This window comes from Capsicum annuum, chromosome 1 (genome assembly GCF_002878395.1).
Source record: "Capsicum annuum cultivar UCD-10X-F1 chromosome 1, UCD10Xv1.1, whole genome shotgun sequence".
Lineage (NCBI taxonomy): Eukaryota > Viridiplantae > Streptophyta > Magnoliopsida > Solanales > Solanaceae > Capsicum > Capsicum annuum.
This window is the reverse complement of record NC_061111.1, coordinates 244,264,477-244,270,476: the sequence shown is the minus strand read 5'-3', so window position 1 is coordinate 244,270,476 and position 6,000 is coordinate 244,264,477.

The following is a 6,000-nucleotide window of genomic DNA, read 5'->3' as shown; positions in this document are numbered from 1 at the left end:
GCAACATGCTGGTAGATAAGTCATTCTTCTTGTTCTATTCTCAGTTCACAACTTTTGGGGGGGTTATTTTTATCCTTCTGCAGAGTATGGTGAAAGTTGTTGATGGGAAGTGTAGAACTTTCTTATGGGGAGGTGATGAAGAGAAGAGGAAGATCAACTTTGTAGCTTGGGAATCAGTATGTGTACCCAAGTGTAATGGTGGTATAAATATAAAGAGGTGCAGGATTTGGAACTTAGCTTTTGTAGGCAAATTACTGTGCTAGCTTGTGGTAGATAAGGATTCACTTTGGGTGAAGTGGATACATGGGATTTACGTGAAGAATGATGCAACAATCTGGGAGCATCGAGAGCCTAAGGATTGTAGTTGATATTGGAAGAAGTTGAACTCTTTGAAAGAGAAAATGAAGGCATAGTATATACACGAGAGATACAATCTCACAACGCGGGGGAAGTACTCTATTTCTATGAGCTACATGGCTATTCTTGGAGATCAAAGAATAATGGATATAGCAAGTTTAGTATGGAATAGGGTTGCACAACATAAACAGAATTTTATTGCTTGGTTGACTGTGAAAGAAAGATTGTTAACTAAAGGCAGATTGGTTCGATTGAACATTCATGTGGATAGTTTACATTGCTGCCTCTGGACGTCGACTAATGTTGAAACTGCCGAACACTTATTTGTAGAGTGCCTATGGATAAATACTATCAAGGAAGCATTGGTACAATGGCTTGGTGTAAATATGCTATATGATACTGTGCAACAGGTATATGAAAGTATTAGGAGGAACACTGGAATCTTATTAAGAATGAGATTGTAGTAGCTGTTTGGGATGCGATAATATATCACACTTGAAGGGCTCGAAACTAAAAGTTGTTTAAGGGACAAACTGTGCGTAAAGAGATGGTCATAGAGCATATTAAGAATGAGCTTCTTGTTATATTGAGTTTCCTTACTTGCAAGTTTTTTTTACATAAATGCATGTGTGTTATGCAAAGAATTACTTGTAACTAGTATTTACTTGAGGCCGATCTTGCTCATTTTTGTATAAACTGAGAAGATGGGGTGCTCTTAGGTTGTAAATAGCTTTTTTGTCTGTTAATGTTCAGTGTTATCAAAAAAATTTGTAAAGTTTCAGAAAAGAAAATTCACACACAATTATAAATTCACTCATTTTTCATTTCAAATGAGATGATAGAAATGGCAGAGTTAGGCAGTGGAGGAGGGGGGGGGGGGGGCGATTAGTTAAAGAAGATGAAAAAAAGTATTGGGGGTGAGATTGATTGAAGGAGAAATTTGAGGAAGATGATGAATAGGAGACAGAAAAATAAAAGGAAGAAGTATAAGAAAAAATAAAAAATATTATTTCAAATTAAATTAACACGTGTCAATTAGTAATTGGTACGTGTCCAACATATATTTCTAAAAATTAGGTTTGATCTAAAAATGACATAATAATATCAATTTAAAATGGTTTAAGGAAAGTAATAGATCACTTGCAAAGTTAAAGTGTCTTTTTAAAATCTTCGAACAAATTCAGTGGTGACTTTATATCTTTTCTTTTTTAAATTATGCAAATAAATAAAAGAAGACCATTATTACAGATTCCATCGCGTCCATCATTACCTTGGTAGAGTTTGTCCTGTCTGTCTTCATGTTACGCGGCATTAAAGAGTGCTTCACTACACCTTCTTGTAACCGAGACGCTTCCTCCTATGTGTTCCATAAATACCCCTAGAGGTTGTGCTCCTAACACAATCTTCTCAGTGGGTGCCATGTGTCCTTGATTCAATTTTTACCTGTGCACTTTTTACCTTGATCTAGTTGGAAATTAAAAAAAAAAAAGTTGATTATACATCTTAAAAAACGTTTTGTCACACCCCTCTTTTTACCGCGTCCGACCCCCGCTAGGGAGTTGGTTTTGGAGAAAATGGGTCTTTCCAATTATGGTGACGTTTTGAAAAGGGATTATTTTATTTACAGAGTCGCCACTTGGAATTGAGTTTGGGTGTTCCAAGTCACCTTATTGAATCCCTATTCAAAAAGAAAATGACTCTTTAATTTGTTATCTTTCGATCTGCGAACTAGAAATCCGGATAAGGAATTCCGTTGACCGAGGGGAAGGTTTTAGGCACCCCTCGAGTCCCGTGGTTCTAGCACGGTCGCTTTAATGACTTACGTCCGACTTAAATTAAACTCCTTTTTTTTTTTTTAGGATTTATAATATTTGTTAACCTAAAAGTTGTTTGCCTCCCGCTTTTAATTTATTTCGAAATTATTTGTTATGTTGACGTGCGGCTTACCGATAACAGTACTTTTCGGCCTCACCACAATGTTTGGCACGTTTCTCGCGCCTTTATGGCATTTATGAGTCGTCCCTATTTTCTAATCTAAATAAGCGCCTAATGGGTTTAAAACCTACCCAACCCAATTCAATAGGCTTTAAACGGTAGGTTAATTTATTATAACGAATGGTCGGTAGCAGGGCTTTCCAACTTCATCGTTAACTTTCACTTGTAAATTAAAACTTAATTTATTTAGAGGTTAAGAATTTAATCCATTTTTATGAATTCACTCCCTTACAATGAATTTTTTTCCTCTTGTCTTTTCACACGATGGGTCTTGAATAAATCCCGCAACCCATTCTATTTTATCTCACGTCAAAAACTAATTTGTGATTTTAATATAATCTAGAAAAAAGCTTTCCAACAAAAAAAAAAACCTAATAGGAGTATAAAACAAATTGAAAAGCATGGTTCCATATCAACTAAAAGAAAATAGACATGTGACGAAACCCTTAATCATCCATGTTGAGTAAATTAACGTTGCATGAAACAGTGATCGAAGCAACTTTATTATTATTATTATATTTATTTATTTTTTCTACGAAACAAAAAAAACTCTTACATTTGCTTAACGTCAATCAACTATAAAACGAAATCCAAATTCATAATAAACTTACAAGAAAAATAAATAAATAAAATAAAGCAACATTGTATGAACAAGCTTATGCACTATTACACTCTTTTATTATTCAACCAACTTATAAACACAAATAATAACTGCTAATTCCAACCTCCAAAGCAAAATCATACTCATTATTGTTAAGAACGATGTGTGTAGAAAACTTTATCATACACAGTTTTATTTTTAGCATATATATTTAATAACATAACAAAATCTAACTAAATTTAATTATACAATTTTATTTTACAATATTATTATTTACTTTTAACTTTCAACACCAACTAATTTAGAGATAATAGATAAATATGACTTTTAGTATGAATAAAGTACCCAAAGGGGGAAAAATAATTATCAACAAAAAGGAAAGTTTACTTAATAGGGTACAAAAATTAAAACAAAATAAAGATTGTAATTACAAAGATAGAACTTCAGAAGTTCATACGATCTAAAACGCATTAGTAGCGGGGCACACTCACCATTAAAATAAAAAAAACCACTAAAATAGAAAAATAAAAATTCTAATAGAACGATGAAAAAGGTCTTCGCATAAAATAATTAATTTTACATCTTTAAACACTAAAACTTTAAAAATTATCTCACTTAAAATTTAAAAATCAATTTAATTAACATTATTTTGAGACCAACAAACAAATTACAAATAAAAGACATAGAACATGAACTACATAAAATAATAAATTAAGCATACTAAATAATATAAGAAGCCGTTGAAATAACTTTATTCATGCTTTGATTCGTAAGAAAATTTATATAAAAAGAACATAATACAAGATTGAATAAGAACCTGTGTGACGAATTAAACTAAGCGAGAAAGCTTTTACGCCGAACCAAAAACTCAAACGGGAAACCTGAAACTCAACTTATAGCCTCTTTTCCTCTCCTTTGATTCACACCCCCTTTTTCTTTCTTTTCTGTTTTTTTTTTTTTTTTGCTATTTTCAATCTTTTGTTGTTTCTTTTGTTGTCCGTGTGTGTGTGTGTTTAAAAATGTATATTGTCTTCTCTTAGTGCATGTGTGCATGTAGTATATTATATATAGGTAGTATGTGTGCATGTGTGCATGTAGTGTATTAGTGCATGTGTCGTGTGTGTTTGGGGGGGAGAGTGGGAGAGGCCAATTAGGAGTGGGGAATTGTGGGTGGTTTCGGTAGTTTAGGTTTTTTTTTTTTTTTTAATTATTATTATTATTATTATTAATAAGATAAAAATACTTAAAAACTAAGAAAGTATAACATAAGCTAATAACTAGTCTTGGGAATATGATTAAGAAATATCACACCATTCTTTATTAAAATTGAAAGAAGAAACAATTTTTTTTTTCTAAAAATAAATAAATAAATAAATAAAAACTAAAAATGAAACTTATTTAAAATGTGACTCTATTTTTGTAGTTTTCAAAATTTTTAAACTAAGATAAAATTGAAATATCTAACTTAGGTAAAACATTAGGTTTTGGTCAAAAATTAGGTGTTTACACGTTTGTGAAAAACATATTTCATTTTGGTTAACGAAATGCATATACAAAGACATTAATCTTAACATATTATTTTGTTATTCTTCTCAACTTTTCTCGTTAATTACAAAATCATAATAATACTGGCGAGTATATAGTTTTTCATATGCAAATCGGTGTTACAAAATGATTACTTTATTGTCTATATGTCATCATTTCATACTGATGTTTTGATTAATAGAGAAGCCTAAGCCATGATCAAAGAATTCATTCAAACCTACTTTGGTATGATAGGAAAACAAAGCAATATATTTCACATTATAGATCAAATGACTTCGGTTGAAGAAAGAACTTAAATATTATAATTGAAAAAAGTTACATAAATGATATATCTAATAATATAAAAAGCAAATACGATAACTTCGGAGGTAGAATTTGATTTTAAGGCGAAGTTACAGGGTGGAATTTATTTTCACCTTTTGTTGGTTTTATTTTCAAATACTCAATCAAGTGATGAGATGCTATCGGTGTTTTTAAAGATAAAAATGTATGAAAAGTATTTTATACTTGATATAATTGGAGATGCATTGAATCTTGCAATTCTTGGGAGCTGATACAAGATCGACCAAGAACACACTAAAATATACACCCAAAACAGTCCATTAGTTAAGGAAATCGTGACCCTTTGGATGACCCTTCTCGGATTCAACAAACAACAACAAGAACTCAATGTATTATAGTGTTTAACACCTAAAACAGCCAACCAACTAGCTATCAAGATGGAACAACTAGATGAACAATAAGAAGTTACGGTTTCACTAGAAACAGGAGGAAAGATTCCAAGTTACAAACACTAACAAGATTACAACAAAAGTAAAAGGGATATATAGATAGGACAATGAAGATGTAATCTTAAGAACTCAAGAATATGGTATAATCTTGGACCCTTAACACTACACACAACAAAAACCTATCTCTTACGAAGACACAAGATCGGATTCCACCTCTCAAGCATCGACGTTTCCAAGCAAAATGCAAACACTAGTGAATCCACACTAGATCTTGCCCTAGTTTCGGTTGGTGACTTTTCCAAGCCCTCACTATGATTTTTTCAAGTCTTAAAAGACTTACAAATATCATCCAAAAACTAACTAGAGAAGCCCTAACATGTTCCTTATATAGCTATTACAAAATGGAAGACTAAAATATCCATAATACCCCTCAAGGGGGAGGGCCTATCAAGTGTAATAAGTGGACTGTTTTTGGTGTGTTTTGGCCATCTTTTACACTTCAATTGCACACCCCAAGTCTCGGGTCCAAACGCACTCTCATAAGTTCCATATCCGTGATTATTCTTGTATCATTCTCTCCAACTTGAGAGAAATTTGACCACAAATTCACGGCTTCACCTTGTTCGAGGACCACTTCAAAAGGAATTACTCAAAATAGTTCGCAAAATATGAAGAACCCGAGAGCTCAATAACAACAAGTCTTGACCAATCATTTTCATTTTGAACCTTGGCTTCCTCTCCATCTTGAGATTTACCTTCAATCGCATCCGA